The sequence below is a fragment of the Colius striatus genome, chromosome 2 (genome assembly GCF_028858725.1).
Source record: "Colius striatus isolate bColStr4 chromosome 2, bColStr4.1.hap1, whole genome shotgun sequence".
Taxonomy (NCBI): Eukaryota; Metazoa; Chordata; class Aves; order Coliiformes; family Coliidae; genus Colius; species Colius striatus.
The window spans coordinates 71,395,657-71,420,714 of NC_084760.1; the positions used below are offsets into that span (position 1 = coordinate 71,395,657).

Genomic DNA, 25,058 nt, shown 5'->3' on the forward strand with positions numbered 1-25,058 from the left:
TACCTTTTCAGAATATGCTTTTAGGGCTTTTACTTGTTGTACCTTATGTCAGGAGGGAGACAGGACCCTTTATTTCAGTAAATATTGTGTGCTTCTTTCTCTCTGCTTTCCAAATATTTTTAAACTGGCTTTCCTAATCTTGCTTTTGTCTTTAAGACTGTTATATCTATCCTCTGAGTTATTTCTAATAGGCTGCATTTTGTCTGCAGCATATTGGTTCTGTTTTCCCATGGTAGACTTGGTATATCAGTGTGTTCTATTGTATTTCATGGCAGCATCCCATCTGTATGGCCAGCTAGACTTTCCTATGTCATGGGGGCATCATGTCGCTGTTGCTAAAGTAGTCGCCTACTCAGAGTTCTTCTGCTCCCTTCGGCAATAAGCCTCGCCAGTTTTCTTTCAAAGGCGGCAAACCTGGAGTAGTTGTTATTAACGTAGACATAGCCTGACACTGTAGGTCCTGAGAGAAATTGTTAGCTTCTGGGTCCACATGTCACCCTAGCTGCATCTCTTTTACTCTTCTCCGTAGGTGTTCAGGCCTAAAGACAAAACTTTCTGAGCAGTCCCCTGCCTGGGCAGAGACATACCAATGTGGCCAGGTGTTATGCCAAGGATGCCTTGCAGATCTGGGATGACCAAGGCTGGTGGGTCTCCCTAGGTAGCCACGGGCAGGGCAGTCCTGGGGAAAGCACTACAAAACAAAAGGTCTGTCTTCAGATATTTTTGGTGCTGGATGCCTTGTTGAGCCATGGCTTACCACCTGAGTTGCTGTTCCACAACCACAGTTGAAGTTCACAGAGGGAAATGTAAACCTGGAGTGAAATGCATGTTGAAGATGCAAGATAGTTTCTTTCCTACAAAGAGAGTGTATATCTAGTGCACTAAGTTTTGGAAATGCGTAACTTGTAGGGCTTTCTTTCTCCTATGACAAATTTAGATTCTTTTCCTGTTAGTATATTCCAGCATGGAGACAAATCAAATGGTATCAATCTATATATAAAGAGTTATAATGTATTATATATGACAGGAAATGAGGAAAAATAGATAAGGACAAAAGAAGAAAAGCCTTCTACAAAGCAAGATGATTCAAAATAAAATGCATATGAAATGCAGCATTAAACAGGAAAAATACAAAAAGATCCATCTATTATCCTGTGGTTGTAAGACTGAATCCTCTGTTTGGTGTATTACTGATAACTGTACATCTAACATTATTGATGGCTTTAGATGTCTTCATAAAACTATGTTTAATTGCTACTTTACAAATAGCCCAGTATAAGGTAATAAAAATGCTGGTCATGTAATGCAGCAACAAATATGGTATGTGTCTTTTATTTACTAAGTGAGAAACGCTATTAGGTTTTTATCTTCCTTTGAGACTCAGGTTCTGTTCTTTTTTAATAAATATTTTGGGAAAAAAAAATTCTGAATTGTCACATCACTTATACTGACACAAGTCTTGAGGAATATATGTACCTTGGAGCACATATAGGCAGAGACACAGATTCACCGAAATGAATAAACTTTTTCCCAAACACAAGTTTGTTTTGATTGCAAAATAAATACTTTTACCCTTTCGTTTTAGTCTTTGAATTCTTAACTGGGACTTGAGCTTCTCCAGCATAAATTGCTGTGGTTATGCAAAGGTACCTGGAGGCACCAGAAGTTCTTGAACTGGAACAGAGCAAAGCAGTTTTATGTTTTCTTGGCTTTCTGGCCCTGGAACTGAAGTCTCCTCTCTGTGGATTTCTGACAAAAACATTGAAAGTTAAAGATGATTTAATATGTGAAAGCTTCCTGTAGCTTGAACAGTTATCTGCATTTCTGAGATAAAAGAGTCCCTTCAATTCCCTCCTTTGCCCATCATTTTTGGTTTGTTTCCTTTAGCTCTTTCTGCTATCCTAAACCTAGTTTATTTCAGTTGGACATCAAACTATTAAAGCAGAAATGAGTCATCCATGCATCTAATGAGATAAAGACATCTTAACATGAAGTTTTATTTTAATTGCTTTTTATGGAACACAAGGGAATTCTAAATAGCCAGATGAGCTTTCTGTAGATATTTGTGATTAGTAAAACTGGCCATTCCCAGAAAATGACAAACCAGAGAAAACTTGCATTTTATCAATTGAAAAAGGAAAATTATATAAATGAAATATAATTTTTCATATTGCTTGGCTACATGCCGAAGCATTTTAAGTGCTTCTGAATTGATCAATGCATTTACAACAGGAAGCAATATTAAATATTTTAATGTATTAATTTCAATTTTTACCTTTTTCAGAAACCAAAAGACATGTTTAAAAAATGATAACCCCTTTTAGGGAGATTTGATGAATTTGAATCCAGGTGCAACATAATTAAATTGTGATCTTGATAACCAGATTGTGATTATTAATTGTGATTCTGATAACCAGATAGGCATTCACACAACTGAATCCTCTTCCAAGGTGAAGTGAGAAGTAGTTAAGGGACTTTCTCAAGGTCTTGCAGGAATGGTACATTGAAGCAAGGAATGGATCATCTTCCTAGTGCAAGCCAAGTCTGGTATCATAAGCAAAACAGCATGTGCTGACACTGCTGTCTTTGAAAGCAGATCTCTTTCTGAAAATCTCCTAGTTTAGACAGGTGGCTCCAAGGATATGATGTGTCCAGATTTAATTTAAGTATCTCTAGCCGAGCAATGAACTGAAAAACAGATGTTACCTATGAGATATTAGCAGATTTCAGAGAAAACCGTACAGTTTTTTGTACAGTCAGTGTACAGGTACACGGGCACAAATTTTAAGGAAAATTTTGCTTTTAATTATCCATAGGGAGAAATCATCCTTTGAAATACTTGCGTTCTCATATGATATTGATGGTGATTTTATGTGTGGATAGCTGATGGGTCCTTTTAACACCTTAAAATGTGAAAGTTTAAGGGATTTCATAGACCTCTTTTGTTCTTTGCCTCTGGGAAACACAGATTTTTTCAATTGTTGATATATGGGGTCCATACAACCAGAGTTGTCTATCAAGTCATAACTTCATAAAGCCCTCCATGATATGCAATGCCATTTAAATACTTCTATCTGTAAACCCGGAATAGTTACAATAATTGAAGGACTGGTTTTTTTTGGTTTTTTTTTTAAGTGCTCATTACAGAGCTACACTTTTAGAGAGTACTTATCTTTTAGGGAAGAAAGATTGTAAAAACTCTGCAATGGAGAAGATGCATGCTACTCATTCAAGCCTAAGAAAAATGAGCAATGGTTAAGATGAAAATATGTCTGAGAATCAGTCTCTCTTGAAAGGGGGCTATTCTTTCTGCCTAGAGCCGCATCTTGTCTTTGTTTCTTTTCTCTGTGACTCTTTCTTTTGGCCTTTTCCATATGTGCACAGCCACTGTGCTTGTACCACTCCTGCCTTCCCTCTGCCTGTATCCTCTCCAGAGCCAACATTTCAGAGAAAAGAAATACACAAAACATTTATTGATTCATTCATCCCTTTCCTGCCTCCTCCTTGATTACAAAACGAGCAGGAAGCTATTTGTGCTTGGTGACTCACCATCAGATTTTAGGAGGGGATTATGCTGAATATCTGTGATTCACACACTCTCGGCTTTGTTGGAGGTCAATGTCTTGGCAGCATTCCCCTGTAAATACAAGTACGGAGCTGTTGATCTCAAGAGCTTTAAGTCATTTCTTCCTTCCATGATAGCATCTGTGCATCTTGTTCAGAGCAGTTGCCAACAGGGGTACAAGGTGAAAAATAGAGAAATTTCCTGAAATTTGGTTGGTGCATGGGTACCTGCTCAGCACCAAACCCTTCCCCTTCACCCTGAACTGTGCAGATTTTTACTTTCTGCCATTCAAATTGCTGTTGGGATGAGCACAGAAAATTAGATTAGATATTGTTCACAGCTTTGCACTTTGTAATTGTCTTCCCCTCTTTCCGCATGGTTGCTTCCTGCAGGTTTATATCTAGTCTTGCATTTTGTGTTGCATTCTTCAGGGTGCTGATCTTTCAGGTCCTTTGTCTTGAGGTATCCACTTTTTGAAATTAAGGTGATATTAGACTACAAAATGCCTTCCAGAAGTTTAGCATTTACTGGTTTATATTTTTCTAACGCTTTCTGCATGTTTATGAGCACATACACATGATGTAGCTGTAGTAAACCATGTATTCAGTAGCATATGGGGTAGTCCAAGAGGTAGTCCTGCAAGCAGTAGCATAACTGCCTAATTAGCTTTGTTTCCCTGGGCTATGCCACTGACAAAGTACTTAATTTCTTGTGGAATGTGCTACACTAGAAGTTGTACACAAAATCTTGAAAAGGAAAATATTGATTGAAGTCTTACCAATGATAGAAAGCCAGAAGTGACCAACAGGATTGATAAAAGTTTGCGTATGTACTTCTTTATATTGTATTCATTTTTGGATTTTAAAAAAAGTTAACTTGCTTACTTTGCTTTTAAAATGCTTTGAGAGCCTCAGTATATCATGATAGAAGAGCCAAAAGAAAATTCCAGACATGAATACAGGTTTCATGCTTTTTAAGATAAAAAACATCCTCCAAGCCATCCATCTGACTCTGGATACATGTAGTTTTGGGCAGAGTTCAGTGTAAAGACAGATCTCTCCCTCTCTCAATAACTAACATCTGCTCAATAAACTCTTAGCACAAAGGAAAATAGAGAGAAACCAGTCTTTCTTCTTCACAGCAATGAGATTTTTCATTTGTGATGTGTTTTCTTACCAAAGAATAAAAACATACTTTCTAAGTTGTTACATGCATTTCTCACGTACTTGCATAAAAAAAGTAATCCATTACTAAAATATTCCTATTGCCTTGAACTGCTTTATAGCCTACTATAGCCTTCCCCCCCCCCCCCCCCAAAAAAAATAGAGGTGTTAAATTAAATCTGGAATTTAAAGCAATTTGCTCCATAGGCAAAGAAAATAACTAAGCTTTATTTATTGTGGATTTGTTTTCTTTCTTATGCCATCTAGCTCTTTCTATCCTCTCTCTGGGTGGACCTGATTCAGAAAGGATGTTGCTAGAACAGAACTGCAGATATGCCTAGTGCCAGCTTGTGAAATGGCTTCAAGGCAAAACAATTTAAGGCTGTGTTTCTTGTCCTTTGTTTCCTAGACATTCTTTCTTTACTAGTGTCTATGTTCACTAGCTGTTTATCCTGAAGCTTGTGGAAATCTCACAACATGGAGGCTTGCATCTGAATTCCATTTTGGAGAGTTTTCACTGAAAACTGGGAAAAAAAAAACCCTAAATCACCTTTAAAAGATAATATTTCTTTTGGAAATCACTTGGGAATTACTGCCTGGGCATTTGCTTTTGGCCACTGTTGGAAGTCACGGAGCTTTTTGAACTCTTTTCTGAGGCAGTGCAGTATTCTTATGCTTCCACAAGTTTCTGAAAAGACAATGTGTTTGAAAAACTGTTTCAAGCATGACGAAGAACTAAGGGAAGGGAAAGCATGAAACAAAGGAAAAGCAAACAAACTATGCATAAATTGTACTTGGGCAGAAACAACTATAATATTGAGAATTTATGATGTAGTTAATATTTTATACGAAATAAAATATGTAAGCTTGTATTTCCTATTGGGGAGTCTTCAGCTGTCTCACTTTGATGGCCCATGCTCTGTTTTATAAAATAAGTTAGCATCTTTGGGAGAATGAAATGTTTTCAGGTCACTGGGCAGGAAAATCTTTAGTTTGGCTAGATGTACAAAGTGAACTTCAGCACAAATTCCACAAGATCAGATTAAAATAATACATTTACAAATAGTCTTTTAGAAACTCCTGGAGAAATGAAGTCTGTTACAAAAATGATTTGTGTTACATGGAAAGAGTTGGTCGTTAACATTTGTTGAATTATTGTGGTCACCATCTAAACTATAAAAAACGTTCCCTGTTACCACTGTCTGGGGAACTGATGGTTAACTCTACTTGGAGAGAAAAGTCAGCATGTTTCTAATCTCACCCTGTCAGAATTTTCATGTATTGTTGCACTTAAAAGTGTGGATAGTACTGATCTTTATTCATGTCATTGGGATATATTAAAACTAAACTCCACATAGATAATTGATATTTCTCTCTCTTATTCTCCCTCCTCCCCACCCTTCTCTCCCCAAGATATTTTACCTGTAGAGACCAGGTAACCCTAGGGTTGTTACAGTTTTTGGCATGTACTTCCTCATCAACTTTATTCAGGATTGGTGAGCATCTCACTGAATTCATGGATGATTTACTTTAAAGGCAAATATCTTCAGGTCCTCTGTCTCTCTGTGTATAATTGGGTAAATTGTTTGATGAAGTTACAGGTGAAAATAAGAAACCTACCATCTCAAATTAGGCTTTTTCTTCTATAGAAGACTCCTTGGGTGTTTTTGGTAGTAATAGCCAAACTGTCTCTTCAGAGGCAGCCATTGTATCACGTGGACACATTTTACTCTGTTTACCTCTCATATTCTTTAATTCATCTGATCACTGACAGTAAAAAGTATTAAGCCTACCCTTAAACTTATTTTACCATAACATAACCTCATTTCCTCTAAGTCTCTATGTTTGTCATATTTGCATTTTGTGCCAACAGGATTTGGATGGAGAAAACAAAAGATTTTAATTCAGTGCCTACATCAAGGCATTACACATTTTGGTTGAAAGCTAGATAAGCTTAATGTGATATTTCTATTATTTTCAGTGTCTGAAATTTGCTACTAAACTTGAATTTTGATGTGATAGCAATGAATGCTCTATGAGTACCTAAAAGATTATAGGAATTTCAGATGTATCTTTCTAATGATTTACAGTGGAGAATAGGGTTAAATTTAATGTCATTCTTCTATATGATCTTATCTTTACAGTATTGGTATACTGTATGGAATGCTATAATATTTGAAATCTTTGTTTCCTGTAACTTATTTCACTTTTCTTAAGAAAATTGCAAAATAAATGGACGCAAAGTAAAACAAGCTTTCTGCAAAGAATGTCTGGGAAGAACATAATCTGTTAAAAACAACAGAGGTAGCACAATACTAATGAAAATGAAACATAAGGTGGTTTTCCTTCTCTCTTTTTTTTTTTAAACAAAGACTTCACTCTCTCTTAAAGACAAAAATAACAAACCACAAATCTAAATAAAAACATCCCCCCAATTCTCCCTTATACTTTGGAAACAAACACAAAATTCTGCTTTGTGTTCTAAACTCAGACTACCTTTTCAAAATCCTCTCATATTTCAAAAAAACTTAGAACTGATAAACAATGTGGTTAAGCATCTTCTATGTGAAAAGGATGTCTCTTGAACAAAAATTATATATCAAGCAAATGGAGTTCTTAAAATATTGCAAGTTCCAGCCGACTACATGCTCCAGAATGTGTCTGCATGAAACAGAAATCACATAATCAGATTTTAAAAAATAATTTAGAAAAGAGATGATAAGTGTTAATGAAATCAATAAAGCAGTTTCTAGTATTTTACGAGGGTAAAACAATCATAGCTATTTTATTTTTCCCTTTACCCTTTTGATACCAGTTGCAATACAGGATCACAGTTTTGTACTCTTGAAGGATTTGTTAAGAACACGGTTATTATGCTGTTTTGTATAAAGCACAGTTATAAAGATAAATGTGGATGTGAGATAACAATAATGAATAATAAGGACTGAAGGTTAAAATTGTGGCGTCAGATGAGAATTATGTTTTAATAGAAGCATCTTTGTTGATTTTCTGTTGAACTATTCTAATTGGTTTTTTATGGAATTTCAAAATAGAATGTAGAAAAAGAATGGTAACCTGTCTTTCAAGCTGGTCTTCAGCAGCCTTAAAATCACTCCTCTCTGAAGAGTTAATTGTTAAGTGGCAGTAAGTGTTGCATGTTTATACTGTTCTCCTTCAGTAGTTGCCTGTTTCAGAGAGCAGAGGGAAAAGGAGGATAGTATTGGTGAATACTTGTGACAGTGCAATGCGACCTTACCATTCAAACACAGCGTTAAACAGTTTTCTTCACACACTGCCATGCTTCTGTAAGGCAGGCAGAAAGCTGTCATCCTGTCCATAGCAGGAGAAATGAGGCTTTGCTGCTGTGCTCACCAGGGATGTTTCTGAGCATGTGGGCCACCTGCAGAAATCTTTAAGCCTGGTTACTGGGTGAGGAAATACAGTTAGCATTTGGGCTGAGTATCTTGGGTTTTCCTAAAGATGTGGATTTATCATGACTAAAACATTTTTTTCCTGGGTCTTTTAAAGCAGAAAAAGTCCATTGAGATAAAACCCGATAGCCTAATTCATTGAATTAGCAAAGTTACAGTCTACTGTGAATAATAGTTGAGGAGTTGTTTTATTTAGACTGTATGACTATTGCTGTCTCTTATGTGCAAGCATTTGAACCTGTTTGATCTACAGAAAAAGTACCAAATAAAGAGGAGTTTCAAAGGAAGATTTCTACTGAAATCTATCAAGACTGAACACTATGATTTCTCTTTCAATTTGTATTCCTAATTTCTATTTTAATGAAACAAAAGAAGAATCATATCTTTCTTCAGACACCTATCTAAAGTTTATGAAATGTTTATCCCTCCATATATAGTAAGTTCTTGCTTGCCTTTTGGTAGTTTCTTTAGTAACTGAAGGTTAGTCTTTAGGTCATAGCTTTTATAGGTTTAGCGTAAGCCTTTAATCTCTCTTTAATGATTTTTGTGTGTAACTTATTCTCATAATTGTTACTAATAAAGCTACCACATAGCAAAGTACAGTACATCCTTGTAGTATTAGAATTCTTTATCTTATTTATTTATATCTTATTAACAGAAAAATACTGCCCGTCTTTCCTTATTTCTACAAAAAAGGATCTTCTCAGACCCTATAATAGCACAGAAAAAGAGTAATGTAGAAAAAGAATATTTAGATTTGGCTAAGTTCTTGGTCAGGGAAGCAGTGTTAATTTTGAGGGAAAAGATTCCTGATATTTTTTTTTTCCCACTTGGGGTTAAGTTACAATAAGAAAAAAACACTAATTGAAAAACCCTTTTTGAACATTGAGTTTTATCACTCATATAAAAATCAGTAATATAACTTGACTGTCTGGGGCTTCTACATTATGTACTTATCCCTTAATAACAGAAGACATGTGCTGAACTAATTTGCTCAGCGGTTTAAAGATCTGCATATATTGTGCACTGATGGATATTCTGTTACCTGAAAGCCTTTTGAACTTTGAACATCTTATTCATTATAGCAGAGTTACTTGTTCCTTAGCTATTTTGCTATACAATATTTTCACCGCAAAAATAAGTGTAATGAAACTTTCTAAATCTACTTTCCATTTCTTATAATTTTCCTCCTACTTTCAGGATTCTACTTCTAATATAATTCCTCTAGCAATGAGAAGAAAATTTGCTGACTATGCCTCTGAAATCTCCAATATTTTTTTAGTCAATAAGAGGAAAGAATTCTGACATGTGAACTGACTGTCTCCCTTCATCAAAATAGGTTCCTATAGTCCCGGATGAGTAAGGATCTGCTGAGACAACTCAGGCAAAAAGCAGCCATATATGAGAGGTGGAAACAGGGGCTGGCTTCTTGGGAAGAGTATAGGAACATTGCCAGGGCATGCAAGGGTGCAACTAGGAAGGCTAGAGCCCTTCTAGAATTAAATTTAGCCAGGGAAGTTAAGGACAGTAATAAGGCATTTTTCAAGTACATCAGCAGCAGAAGGATGATGAGGGGGAATGTGGGCCTGCTGCTAAACACAGACAGTGCCCTGGTGTCTGAGGATGCAGGGAAGGCTGAAGTACTGAATGCCTTCTTTGCTTCAGTCTTTATGGCCTAGGCTGGACCTCGGGAAGCCCAGTCCAGCAAGGATAACAGGATGGCCAGGACAGCAGAGGGCTTGCCCTGGTTGCAAGTGGAAGAGGTTAAAGACTTGTTGGCCAAGCTTAAGGCTCATAAGTCAATGGGTCCTGATGGGATGAATCGTAGAGTGCTGAGGGAGCTGGCTGATGTGATTACTAAGCCTCTCTCCATCATTTTTGAACAATCATGGAGGACAGGCGAGGTGCCTGAGGACTGGAGAAAGGCCAATTTCAGTCTTCAAAAACGGAAGGAAAGATTACCCAGGAAACTACAGACCGGTCAGCCTCCCCTCCATCCCTGGAAAGGTGATGGAACAACTCATCCTGAATATTGTCACTAAACATATGAAGGAAAAGATGGTTATGAGGGGGAGTCAACAAGAATTCATCAAGGGGAAATCCTATCTGACCAACGTGATAGCCTTCTATGAGTGCATAACCGGCTTGAGAGTTGGGCAGAGAGGAACCTCGTGAGGTTCAACAAGGACAAGTGCAGAGTCCTGCATCTGGGAAGGAAAAACCCCACGCACCAGTACAGGCTGGGGGTGGAACTGCTGAAGAGCAGCTCTGCAGAGAGAGACCTAGGAGTCCTGATTGATAATAAACTAACCATGAGCCAGCAATGTGCCCTTGAGGCCAAGAAGGCCAATGGCATCCTGGGATGCATCAAGAAGAGTGTGGTCAGCAGGTTGAGAGAGGTTCTCCTCCCCCTCTACTCTTCCCTGGTGAGGCCTCATCTAGAGTCCTGTGTCCAGTTCTGGGCTCCTCAGATCAAGAGGGACAAGGAGGTGCTGGAGAGAGTCCAGCACAGGGCCACCAAGATGATCAGGGGACTGGAACGTCTTTCATATGAGGAAAGGCTGCGGGAACTGGGACTGTTTAGTCTGGAGAAGAGGAGATTGAGAGATCTTATTAACATTTTTAAATATCTAAAGAGTGGGTGTCTGGAGGTTGGGACATCCCTTTTTTCTATAGTAGCTAGCAACAGGACAAGGGGTAATGGGATGAAACTGGAACACAAAAAGTTCCACTTGAACATAAGAAAAAGCTATTTTACTGTGAGGGTGACGGATCAGTAGAACGGGATGCCCAGAGGGGTTGTGGAGTCTCCTTCCTTGGAGGTCTTCAAGACCCATCTGGACATGTTCCTATGCTACCTGATCTAGTTGAACCTGCTTCTGCAGGGGGGTTGGACTAGATGATCTCTAATGGTCCCTTCCAACCCCTACCATTCTGTGATTCTGTGGTTTGAGGTTCTAATCTTACCTCTCCTGAAACCTGCTGCTCTCTACTGGCAGCAAGTAAATCTCTAAGAGCATCGCTCACAAGTTACAGGATAAAGCGACACTCCAAATGTTCAGTTGCTCATCTATGTACAAGGTAGGGGAGGTACAGTACTGACTTCTCAACTTCTTCCCAACCATGTATTGTGTTTTGCTGGTTTTTTTTTTGGGGGGGGGGGTGTTGGGTTTTTTTTCCTCTCCACTGCTATCTGCTGCATCTATATGTTTCTGCCTTGATCGTCTAACTGTGAGGTCCCTTACTGGATATGTCTGGTGTTTGACTGTACCATTGTTAAGGATGTGGATATGGACTGTCATGGGTCTGTGTGGAGCCGTTTCTGGTAACAGGGGAAGGGCTGTAAAGGTGGCTCCTGGAAGAAGTTACTCAAAACTTTCCCTGGCTTTGAATCAGACTCACTTCTGAGGCTTAGCCAATTGGATGTCTCTGTGATTACTTTTTAAGAAGACACCAGAAGAGGATTCTTCCTTCTTTTCTGGGTAGTGGTGGAAGGAGTTGGAGGAAAAAGAAGACCATGGTTTAAATGGGAAATTAAGATCTAAATGTTCATCCAAATACTTTAAAAAAATACTCTGCAGATTTGATAGAAACCACTAGTGACTACATGGATTCCTGCCTAGATTTCAAACTAAATCGACAGTGTCCATCAGTAATTTGTTACTCATTTTTTTTTTTTTTAAATGAATTACAGTAAAATTATAGATAATTTTATATACATTACAGGGTTGAAACATTGAGGCAAATAGCCTTAAATTCATTGCAAACACTGAATGAAGATATAGTAAGGAGGCAGATCATTATGGAGAAAAAAATCAAAGATGAAAAAGAAGTTTAAATTATATTTCACAGTTTCACTTGCACTATTAAAAGCATTATTCACTGTTCAGAGGTCACAGGTAAATAGTTCTTCCTTCTTGGGACTGAAAATCTCTTTGGAAAGTTAGTATCAGCCAATTCTTTGTGAAAAAGGTTTTTTTTGAACAATGCATGCTGCCAGATGCACTTTTAATTAACTGTACTCCAAATGCTACTTCATTACATTTATTTTTTTAGACACCTTTTTGTTTTGAAAAATAGCATTTTGATGGAAAATTATGTTCTTTGGCCTCTGAGTGTTAGAGATTTTGTTTTTGGCTGAATTAATTACACTTTCAAAATAGATTCAGAGTTTGTATAAGGAACAAAAAGCACTTTATCAGTACTTACTAGACACTGTGGTTATAAGGCCACACTGTTAAAACAAACAAGAGTTTAAAGCAATAACATGCTACTCCAGTTTTTAAATATTGCATATTCACAACATTAAAACAAAGTTTGATGAAAAAAACAATTACAGTAGTTGCCAGGAGCCAAAATGTTTGGTCATTTGGATATGATCCAGTTTTTTCCCTTATAAGTGGACAAATGCACTCAGTTTCTCTTTCTGCTGTAAACAATTAATGCATTGTTACTCTTCATAGTGGTAAAATAATCAATGGCATTTAGCATGTCATTGATGTAAATGTTAGTATAGCCAGACCTAATGAGAGTTTTTCATTTAAATAAGGAAAACTCCATAAACAGCAATCAGTTTTAATACAGATAATGAATTAAAACAAACTGTATGCTGAGTGTTTTATCATGAAAGCTCTTTACCACTTGTATACAGTTACACAGTGCATCCATCCTGGTTTGTACAGTATGTAGCTAGCAACAATATGGGGTTTTTATGTTTCATTTTTGTTATGTTATACCACGTGGTAACCATGGTGTTCACTAATTTTAAAAACAGAATAAGAGTAAAGAATTGTGTTGAAGATTAGAGATACAAGTACACAAAATGTTCTCCTCTGTGATATGCTTCGATTAGTGAAAATTAACGTATTCAACAACTTAATATGTATCCAAGACAAAGTATTTATTTTGGCTTAGAGGGATGAATGCAGAGTAGTAGAAGCAGTTGCATGAATGACCACATGCTATTCTGCCCTTGCAGGTGAGCAGCACCAAACTTGTATAACCAGACTGTGTAGGTTATGAGAAAACTCATAAATTTAATCTGTACAAGCCAAACCATTTGCAGTTAGGTGTTCGAAATTAGCCTCTCTTTGGTTGTAAAATACATGTAAAAAAGCTGTGGTTTCTAATCAGTTTTCAGTGCAGGTTGCTTGTTAGAGAAAAAAAACCTTTGCCTTTACTAAAATAACAGTTTAGATTTTGATAGAGAACAATGCTTGGAAACTATTTCTGTCAATAATGTTCCCTTGCTAATTCATGTTCCATCTGGATATTTACATAGCTGCATATGACACTCACAAAATTGCCCTTTTTTAGAAAGGCGTTTGTGGAGATGTCAGTGATATGTAGAGTCTAAAACTTTCTCCACATTTCTGAGCCGTCAATCCAAGATAAAACTTTTACTTCATCCTTGGAGACGGTCTGAGTTTTTTGTATTCTAATGATGTTAGAGCCTCTGATTGAGCAGAGGAGCAGAGAAAGGAGCAGGTTGCTTTTCATTCTGGAAGTGGTTACTGGTGCTAGTACTTGTACCTGTGCTGGGGCACTGCTGACTTTTTTGGGACTGACTGCAGGAACGTGAGGTCTCCATAGAGTGGTGATGAACAGGAACTGCAGTTTTTCATATCATATGTGCAACTGTTTTGTATCCAGCAGTGGTCACAAGCTCTCACTGTTGGCCTGTTCCACTTAAGTGCTGGGAACAGATCAAGACTCTGTCTAGAACGAGCAGATTTTTGCATTTCAAATATTTTGTAACCTTCAGTAATGTTTAGTAGCTTCTTATAAATGAATGCCTTTACATTATAGATACTACCATGTTTGGTTTTGTGTGTACTCAAAAAATATGACAGTGTTAATCCTTGCAAGGTTTATCTTTCATATCCTTCAGGTATTTGAAAATGTTAGAGTCTTTTATGGCTTGTAGTTTTATGATCAGTCAAAATACCACAGGAAACCCAAAGTTTGCATCATTTAGCTCTGCAGATGTCTTCTTGAAGGATCAAGGTAGTCAGCAGAACTTGTAAACATCATTTTCAGCTTTTTAAGTTGATCATTAAAGCATCCTTAAGAGCATCTTGGAAATCTAGTCGTGCAAGGCAAGGCCCTCAATCCTGTGATTGAATGATGGTCAGAAGGTTCTGTTAAAATGTTTTAGTAGCTTTGCGGCACTAAATCAGTTCTCTTGCATTTGAAATGTAGTGGTTGATCATGTACATTTAACCAGTCCATTGACATATAAACTAGAGTATGTTTAAAGTAAATATCAAGTTTAACTCAAGTTATGACAGCGTAATTATTTAAACAAAGGTGTAGTTATTCAGAAATTATAATGTGACTGCAGCAGTTATCTGACCAGGGGCTGTTCATTGTTCACATTGATAGTTTTCTATATTCTGCCGCTTCTCACCCTGCAAAGAACTATTTTCAAAGTTTGTGAAAATTTTGGGGAAGATACTGCTGTTGTGAAAAGGATAACATATGCTTATATAAAGAAGGCTCTTGGAATTCTCAGAGTAATTTTATATCTTTTAAAGGAAAGAACTGGGAGAGTGGAAAATTGTCTTCTCAAAAGTTTTTTGTAAACATTTACCCCCTGCACTGGCCTACCCTTCCCCCCCAAAAAAAACCTTAAAATTGTGGTTTTTTTTTTCTAGTTTTGTTGTTATTTCAATTAACATGAAAGGAAGTCGTTCAATGAAGTCTAAACTTGTTGAAGGAGCAATGTATGGGAAAAACTAATTATGCAATTACTCACCTCTCCATCTTGGCAGGACCATGCTGATGGCCTTTCATAATTTGAGCTGGATATGATGAAAAGAGAGCAATTTGAGTATAATAATAAATAAGTCACTTTATCTGAATAAGTTATAGGAAGAGCATATTATAAGGTATCGATTCTTACCTTAGAGGGGGAAGAAAGAGAATATTTTGTAAAAGACCTCAGATAACCATATCAATTCTGTTCTTCATTTTTCACATTTTATTTCAATTTAATTTTGTCTTTAGAAATATTTAAATTTTAGTAGTTTGCACAGCATAATACAAGATCATTCTAAATACTAATGTATTCATATAAATACTGTTTTCACTGATAAAATATTTCTTGAAACAAGGGGATATTTTGATGTGCATTTCAGTAGCAGTGGCAGGTTAAGCATTTCATCTTGTCTCTGCCCACCTCTGTGCTATCTCATCTATTACACCAGCATTATAGGTTTTGTAGACGTGTGTTTAACTGAGTGGAGAAAACAAGCCTGCCTTTAAAAAAAAAGTTTTTGACAAGTTGTCTTTGGATCGAACAATTCTCCACATCCCTTGAGCAGGGATGCAAGAAGTAGCAGCAGTAAGTAGCTTAGTTTGGGATCTAGTTAAGGTTACTGATTGTCTGAACAAATCCTGACTGTCCTTGAAAATAGGCAATTTTGTCCTTTGAAGAAAATGACTACAGAAAAGTATTTAGAATAACAGACATATTAAAAGCAATTTATGTAAGTAGAATGCTTCTTCCTGAGCATATTTTTTTATTTTCACACAGGTCTCCAATATGATAAAATAGTTTCATGTTTAAGACAATTAAGAATTTATTTCCCTTGTAAAATAAATCTGGATAAGAATTGTCTATAGTAAAATTGTGTAATGATATTTTCTATCCGTCCAGTTTTTGTAAATTTATGTATCTCTTCTCTGAGCCTGTAATTCAGAATTTGTAGAGAGTTTTACGACAAGAAAGGCACACTAGAAAGTTAAATGTTTGAAGGACTGTGTAGCTATCATTGAGCTATTAACAGAATTTGAATGTAGAATTTCAGCAGAAGGGGGCAAAAGAAAAGTGTGATTGATGCAGACAAAACTCATCTGTGGAAAATGGTCAGAAACTTATATTCATTTTACCTAAGCTTTTCTTATTAAAGCTGAAAAGAAAATCAGTTCCCTAGCTTTTAAGATTTGTGCAGTTCTATGGGAAATGTTAGAGATATCTTTGAAATCTTATTCTGTGTCTCATGTAAAGCTTGTTTTGGAACTCGTCACTTTAAAAATGTTCCATGGAAGAGGAACCACTGTGCTGGGATGACACTTTCACTTTAGTCTTTGTTTTTTTTAACCTAAGATTTGACAGTAAATAAACTGAAATAAAACCCCTCTTTTGAGAGTGAATATTTAAAACTGAAACTATTTAAATAGGTGGTACAACCATTCTGTCCTTTTCTTTTTGAGAAAAGAAGCACAAACAACAAACAATTCCAAAGAAACCCAAATTATCAAATTTTCAGTTTGAGACAGTGTTTCAATTTAGGTGACTGCATTTAAAATTGGGAATTTGGAGGAACCATGAAAAAATGGTTCTGTAAAAAAAGTTTCAAGAACCTATACCAAGGATTTATTGGGAGAAAACAAGATCACTGAAAATTACCGTCATTGTCGTTCAATGAAACTCCATCATCTTTTACCTCAGCACTATACAACTACTTGGCCTGGAGCCCACTTCTCTTGCCTTTCTACCTATCATCTGCATTTAAAAATGCAACTTTGAGATCAGAACCCCAATGAGCTTTGTATTTCTCAGTCTTTCAGGTTTAGTGAAATAGAAACAAGGATTTAATAGGAATACAAAGTTGTTGGTGGGATGATGAGTGTTCCTTATACCGCATGCGTTCTTAAACCAAGTTAAGCAATGTTCTTTGTTAGAGATGTTGGCCTTGTCAGCCATGGGCTGATGTGTGTGCCAGGCTGCAGGCCCACCCAGGCTACTCGCTCACGTGCATTGCTCTTCCTCATCATGAACCTCATCATGGAGCTAATTTTGGTGTGTGGATTTTATGCTTTTGTGGAAAGTGCACTGTGAAGTCCCACATAAAAGACTCAAAAAGGAAAATGAAAGAGCACTTGAAAATGTTGAGTGAAATGCTGCTGATAAAGCTATTATCATTAAACAACAATGAATAAAAGATCTGAATTCTGAAAAAGTCAGCTGAAACAAAAAAAGAAAGCAAAAGAGCTGCAAATGAAGTATCTGAGTAGAATATATTGCACTGGTTGTAAGAGAAGCTGTTGCAAGTTGGCAGTGGTGTGTAACAGACTCTTTTCTATCTTTTGAAAATTATGCTTTAAAGAACAGTGAAATTGTATTTTAAAAGAGTAACACTCCGTATTCACTTTTTCAGTGTCTGATTATCTTTTGTGGTTTGTTTTTTTTTTTTTTTTTTTTTTAAGATCTTGATGGTTATGGCAAAATCTTTCATCGGCGTATGGTATAATGGGCTACCGGTTGGATGATTTACAGTCATCTGAAACATGATACATACTTCTCTTCCTTGTCCATGGTAAGTTTTGTTCCTGTACTGTTAAAGACTCGACAGTTAATCCAATTAAATACTGTACTACTAAATACTTGACCTCTGATACGTAAAAAAAAGTTTGCTGTGACCTTCATTGGATATTGTTCCATTGTGTTCCTATGGACTAGCTTAGAGTTGCTAACTTACTGGATATATAAAAAAATAGTTCTTTTTCTTAAACTTTTTGAGGATGTTGTAAAAACTTCAGTTCAAAAATTACCATACAACATTTTTCTCTCTTTTGGATGATTTTAGGTTGTGCAAAGGTCTCGATACACAGCTTGAGATGTTATCTTTCTTTTCAGCTTGAGAGCATCTTCAACTCCATGTAGAGTGTCATAGTTCAACCTAGGTTCTAGCCAAATGTTTTTTTTTTCATATGACACATACCATAACATATTTAAGAAAAAAAACCCTATAACTGTAATACAAATATAATTTAAAATGGAAAAAAAAAACCTGAGGAAAATATTTAAAAGTAAGTTTTCAATTTTACTGTTGCACTAATTCTATGTTTTGTACCCACAATTAATCTGAATATAATATCTGTGAGCAATTTTAAGTATTGTATGAACAATAATATGAAAAACAAGACTACTCAAAGTATAACTGAACTATCATTCCTGATTTGCAGTGTCCAGGCTAAAGGGCTATTTGTTTGTTTGGCTAAATGCATTGACAAACCAAATTTGGATATTGAAATGTTCCACTGACTGCTCATTAACACACTAGAATTCATAGCGCAGTTTGAGCACTTGAGGTTAAAATTCCCTCTGTCTTACTTTTCTTTATAAGGGTTTTAACATGTCTCATGCCAAAGGTTTCATGTGAATGGTACTGAATTTTCTGGAATAATTGCTTAGCCATTGTTAAAATCTATCTATAAACATTCACTACCTTAAATCTGTGTCTAGAGTTCAAGATTTCAGAGTCTCTAGAGGTATTCATAAGTAATGAGAAAAACAGAGAGATTAAAGCACTGAGAAGAGACATGCCATTCTTATGCTATGCTGAAATGCTGTAATGAACTAAGGCAGAGGCAATACAGTTTCCAGAGGAAACTTGCACTTGATAATGGAAAGATGTGTTTAAATGTCCCACATAAACAGAGGTATTTAACCAGCAAACTGGTTACTGTTTTTTTGGTGGAAGTAGTTATTTGTACCATGAAATGGACACACATATAGCACATCTTTTTAATCCTTTGGAGGGCATCTCCTGCCTGCCTCTCTGTTACCAATTTCAGCTGGCTTTGCATTTCAAATGATATGTCTGCCAGGAACTAACGTTACAACCCTGAAACTAGGTAGCCATATAAATAGCAAAGAAAACATCACCTCACTTGTTTCCACTGGCAAATTATTGAGAAAAAAAAAATAAATATTGCCTGATGGGTTATCTACCACCTGTTGATTCTACTAGGCAGTTCCCAGGTATTCATCAAGTTCTGCATTGTTCCCTAACCAGGCTTTTTATTTGCCGAATTAGACAATTTGCTTCAAAGACTTGACCTTTTCTTTTCTTCTCTTCCTTATCAGCAATGTGCCATACATTTCTGAGCCTGTTTTTGCATCCTTAATGTGCACAGATTCATGATGAAATAAGGACTTTATGACAGGTCTGGTGGAAGAACTAACTTCTTTAAACAGAAAAAAATGGCTATCCCTTATGTGCAAACACTACAGGATTTTATCTACTTCTTCAGAGGTCTGCTACACCACATTTTACTTCAATTGTTCTCTAAGCCCATCTACACAAGCAAAGAATCCAGTCAACAGTCTTTCCTTTGTGGTCAAACTAACAAACCAACCAAACAAAAAAAACCCCAAACCAAAAAAGGATAATGGAATCCAAAATTGTTTAAGAAATGCCATTTTATGTTGCCCTGACAATAAAAACCTCACTGCTTGCTTTTACAGTCTTATTTGTCAAAATTGTTCCTTTCTGCACTCAAACTCTTTACACAAAGGGATGTGTGTGTGAAAGGGCATCTTCATCCCTCTCTCACTGCTTCGCTATTATATTCACACAAGACTCACACAGGGTCTCAAATGTCCAGTGAATTACCCCCCTGCTTCTGTCTAAACAGATTAAAACTAAGGTGGACATCTGGAAGTAAACTGAATGTTGCCACAAATGATGAGGATTTTCTACCCTCATTACAGTAGCTTGTAGAACGATATCTGTCAGCTAAATAAGCCTTACTTGTCAAATTCAAACACTCTAAGAGAAGAAACTATATTAAAACCAGTAATGTACATTTAGAATCTGTAAAATAAGAATGATGATAATTGTAGTTCTTTGTTAGTTGGAACTTGGAAAACCTGCTACAGAAAGATACGTTAAGATGACAAAATCAGGCTTTTAGAGGAGACGGTGGGATATAAGAAGAACTTATGTGAAAGGGAAATGGAATTTTTTACAAAGGACTACTGGAAATGCATATTTGTACATCAGCCTTGTTGTTATTTGAGTATCTTCTGTATATTAATTCTATATTGGATCAGCTGATATGAATTTTGGCAATTTTTTGTGGCTGGAGAGCAATCAACTCTGAGATTAAAAAAAAAACCCACCAAACTTAAAAATCTCCAAACAACAATAAAAAGTTAAAAATCTTAATTGTCTCCTGTATATTTGGGAACGTCGTATGGTATCTGAATATCAAGAGGATTCTTTTAAATATATTGAATATGTAAAGTCAGCACAAGATGACAGAGAAACAATAAGTTGCAGAAGCCAGCTGCTGTTTAGGAGACATTTATTATAATTAAAAAGAGAATATATAAATTGATAAAGGTCAGGACATCTACTAACAAGACAAGTGATTCAGATCATATGTTAAATTTTAAAAGGATAATGAAGGAATTTTTAGTATGTAATCTTATCAACTGACTTGGAAGACACACTGAAAGTAAGTCTAGGAGCTCAATAAACTGTAGCAGCTTAGCAGCTGTGTTTTCAGATTGTTATATAGTATAGACAACAACTTGAAGGAGCAACATCAGTAACTTCTGTTAGGTAGTATTCTATTACCTGACTTTTTAAAGAAAAGAGAAAAGGAAATTAAAAAGGAGGCAATAGGAAGAACACATTGAGAAAATCTAGCCTTGGATCTCAATTTCTCAAATCAAAACAGTCTCTTAAAAAACTCATGTACTGAAACCTGCTATACTAACACTAAGCTTGTGTTTTGGGTGCTTCTACTTCTGAAACTTGTTTCAGCCTCTGTGCTAATGGCTCATCACAGTTTACAGTGTTGTAACTTCAGTGCTCCATTTTAACTGTAAATCATTATTAGTAAGTTTTAAAACCAATGAATTTTTGTTATTTCCATTGCCTTCTCCTTATTGTAGAAACTCGGGGTTCTCTACACTGCCACTGATTTTGCTTAGAATGTTCTCTGTCAGAGTTTAAAGAAATGCATTCAGTGAATCTAACTCTGTCATGCCGTGCCACCTGCTAGCCTGGCTATCTGAATGCTCCACAGGCTTCATTTGGATGCCAGAATAAATGGCATCATAGGTACACTGAGAGAATCAAAATGTAGCATGCATTATTTATGGAAGTAATCACAATCTTACTGAGATACAACCTGAATTGAGATGCCTGCAGCTAATAACAGAAACAAAGGAATAACTGTTAGTATTTCTCTTGAAAATTTCTGGTTTAGGTGAATTTAAACTAGGATCTTAATGCTGCCTCAATACACTCAAATAAGTAAGCACTCCCATTTGCCCTTTTACTTTCATTTTCACATGCTTCTGTGTACTTTATTGTCAGGCTGTTATTGTGGTCCAGCAAGAATGCACTATGTTGAGAGTCTTGAATAAATTATGCCACAGAAGCTTCAAAAGCTACACAGAAGCTGCCTCAGAGTTAGGTACTGGTTAAAAGAAGGCTCAATATCCTAAGAAGCATTGCTGCTGTTGTGCTGTCTACTCATTATTTTCTATTAGTAGGGAATATTGACTGATGATTTACTATCAGCATGTCTTGACTGATGTACTAATAGACAGATCAGTGCATCATTTTCTTTTCTTGTGAAGAGCATCCGTCTAATGTGTTGCAAATAATTTCTTTATCTGAAAGGCAACAAAAATATATTTTCACTTTCTGTAAGTTTGAATTTTTGCATAGCTTTCTTCTTAATTTGTAAATTATTTGTGCCAAGTAACTATTTCTGTGGGCTTTTTGCATTTAGAAAAATTTGTGAATGAGTAAAGACACTTGGAAAGAACAGAGGCTCTGTGGTAACGTTACTGTTGTATTTAAGTTCTGTACTCTTTAACTGCACTAATCTCTTAAAGAAAGTGCTGCATTTAAAGCTCCAGAAAATTCGCTTGAAAATACATCCAGTGAATTAATATTTAATTTTTATCCTTTCTGCTGTGCTACTGTAAAAAAAAAAAAAAATGGCAGACGTTTTCTATGGGAACTGGCTTGCCAGTTTTTTATTAGAGTAAAAAAAAGCCATATGCAAATACTAGCAAACTGACTATTTGGTTTTGTCTTTAGAATGTTTATCCAGGAGGGGTTTTTTTTTTCTCATTAACAGTTAGAGATGTAAGAATATACTGCGGGTGCTTCAGATCAGTTTGGTTTTCTTATTCTCCTGCTATGAAGGCAAAATTTTCAATGGAATACCAAGATGCAGTACAGAACTATCCAACCCTTTATCAGTTTGATAAGGGAGGATGCTGGAAAGCTGGAAGGGTTTAAATGATGTGATAGGAGAGCCCTATCAGTGATCAACTGCCTTTGGTGCCCTAGCAGCACCAGCTCACACCCTCAAAATTAGACCTTGTTGAGCTGCAAGAAATTAATGCAACTAACTTGGTGAAAGGGGAGGAGGCTTCTTTTCAGATAATCTGTAATCGAGTTTATTTTACCCAATTGTGTTCTCACATTGGCATGGTCACAACATTGAAATACGTGTCCAAGTGTATACATGACCAGCATCAGTTGCGTTCAAGTCTGGAGGCCAGGACATGCCAGCAGTTCCATCCTCAACCCTTCTCTTGGTTTCCTCTTGGTTGGTGATGACAGGTGAGTTTTGGGGAAGCTCTTTCTTGTGATATAGGACCCAACAGTTACTATATTTTGACTCTTCAACCTCTGGACATGTTAGGCACATCTGCTGCCAGGTGTTCTCCTTTCACGTTTCTCAGGGTGAGTGAACTGACAGGAGGAGGTATATAGCATCACTGCGTGTGGTGTCACCTTTCCTGCCTGCTTATACTTCTGACCTGCACAGCAGCCAGGTTTACAGTGTAAGTAATTACACAGTTTTCATTCTGAATACCTAGCTTGGGAAACTATGCTAAATGCTTACTCTGAAATCTGAGGACCTTAAAGTTACCTAGGATTAATCACCCCAAAATATGCCTAGAAAATTGAACTTTGTTTCTTTTTAAGTAAAACTAAACATATCTGTCCCTGTCTTGTGGAATTTGACTGCTGGAGCCAGGTGGTACTTCCCGTATCTGTGAGAGGCCTGTCTTTAGTGACTCCTGGAGTTTGTCACAGAGAGGATTCAATAAGGATATACTCCTTAGAGCATCAATAGGGATATGCTGCTTAGAGCCATCAGTATTTTTTCCCTTGTTCTTTCATAGTTAACAGGCAAAGCTCCTTTCTGAATGCTTATTATTTCAGAGCTTTTCAATATTTATGTTACATAAAAATATATGTTGGATCTAGATTTTTATATGAGCATAATTTTGAAATAAACAAGATAATATTGAGATATTTAAAAGCTATGTGACCCCAACTGTGGGAGAGAAAAGCAGGACTTTGATAATTAGAATAAATAATTAGGAAAAAAAAAATCAGTCATTTGAATACTTAGAATATTTTAGTATTTATAAAACCTGGGGACATGCTGGCTCTCAGGGAGACTCCTCTTACCCCAGGCAGGATCATTGCCCATTTGGATCCTGCCACAGATCTGCCGCAGATCTGCCCTTGCTGGAGCAGGTTACCTATCCCCTCTGCTCCTTGTCCCTATTCACACCTGGGGTTCTTCTGTGTGGTGCACCCACCATGGCATCTGGGGAACATCATGAAGTTTCTGTTGATGCCAACCTGAAGAGTATAAATGTTTTTGCAGCTACAGACACTGCCATGAGCCATGTCAGCACTCTCCTAGTTTACTGTCAGTTGCGTATTTGCCAAAGGGACCTCTTTGGCGACCAGCACACCACTGATAAAATAGTTAACAATATAAACCACATAAATTTATATTTACAATGAGGTATGGATTCATTTTTCATTCTATTTTTTATTATTTTCAATGTACCAATGTTACTGTATAATTTACCTATTAGTAGAGAGTTTTTGTAAGGACATGTGCCCACTTTAGGCATAATTGGTTTAAGACTCATTTGAAAGGTAGCTTCTCAAAGCACAATGAAGAGAGCAGGTAAATCACTTTAGTTCTTTGACTTTCAGCTGATCAAATTCATATGGTATCTCTATCTCCTCAAACTTTGATTATTCTCAACAGCAACAGGATCCTGTTGATCAGCAACAGGAGAAGTCAGAAGAAGAGGAAACCAGTAAAAAAGGCATAACTATTAGGATTTCTCAGCTGAGGGAAACAAAATCTAGGCTTTTGAAACTAATAATGAGGTGCTTGAGAAAGGGAGGAATGAAATTCATAAGTTTAATTCATGCTCTTACAGCAAGCATCCACAGTTCAATCCTGCATTCATTCCTTTTAGATGAGCTCTTTATTGAATCTGAGTAATTTTTATTCAGACTTTTTTTTTTCCTTTTACAGATATCAATAAAAGTATCTAGATATTGGCGATTTGTTAGTTTGGATAGAACTACCTCACTGAGAGCAGAATTGTTGCTAGAAAACTAGATCAGTGCAGATTTTTATAAGGAGAGCAGTCATACCTCCTGATAGAATAGCTACTGTTGATAGTCAATGTTGACCTTTTCAGACTCTGGTTACACTGATATGCTATTGGATACACTTCTTTACCAGAAAATGAACAAAGTAAGAGAAAACCAGCATAAAATCCTCAAAACTTAAGGAGTGTCTTTTGTGGAGTTCTGTAATACCGTTCTCTATTAAGTTTAATGTCTGCTCTTCATAAAACCATGTAACACTTTCCCTTATCAGCATTCCTGTCATTTTCTTTCCATTACATTGTTTTTACATAAGTATGTCTTCTGACTCCATTTTATGTGAACTGAATGCATTTTACAGTGTTTTGTAACACCTAATTTAGGCTATAAATTTCTGTGGTTAGACATTTCTTTTGGAGAACTTCAGTTTTTCACTATTTTTTTTTTTCTTAAATGCTGCAGTGAATAGATTTGGTATCAAAAGTAGTTCTTTGTCATGCTAACATTAAAGAAATAATAATGTAGATATATCAGGATTTTGAATAATTGGAACTACTGGCTTAGTAAGACATTAATTATTCTAAGAATTAATATATGCTGTTACATCTCAGTATTAATTTTCTGTATGTCATTGTGTGCTATATTTTTTTATGTGATGTATATATACAGACATATGTGCACATGTATAAAAAGATGAAAG

The 25,058-nt window shown here is 36.3% G+C and overlaps 1 protein-coding gene across 1 annotated transcript in view; it reads left to right on the forward strand.

The window, feature by feature from the left end:
• CHRM3 (cholinergic receptor muscarinic 3) overlaps positions 1-25,058 on the forward strand; it is a 296,668-nt gene that overhangs the window by 72,815 nt on the left and 198,795 nt on the right. Inside the window, exon 2 of the mRNA XM_061990127.1 lies at positions 17,373-17,482. The gene's annotated coding sequence lies outside the window, so the exon portion shown is untranslated. The remainder of the gene's footprint in view (positions 1-17,372; positions 17,483-25,058) is intronic.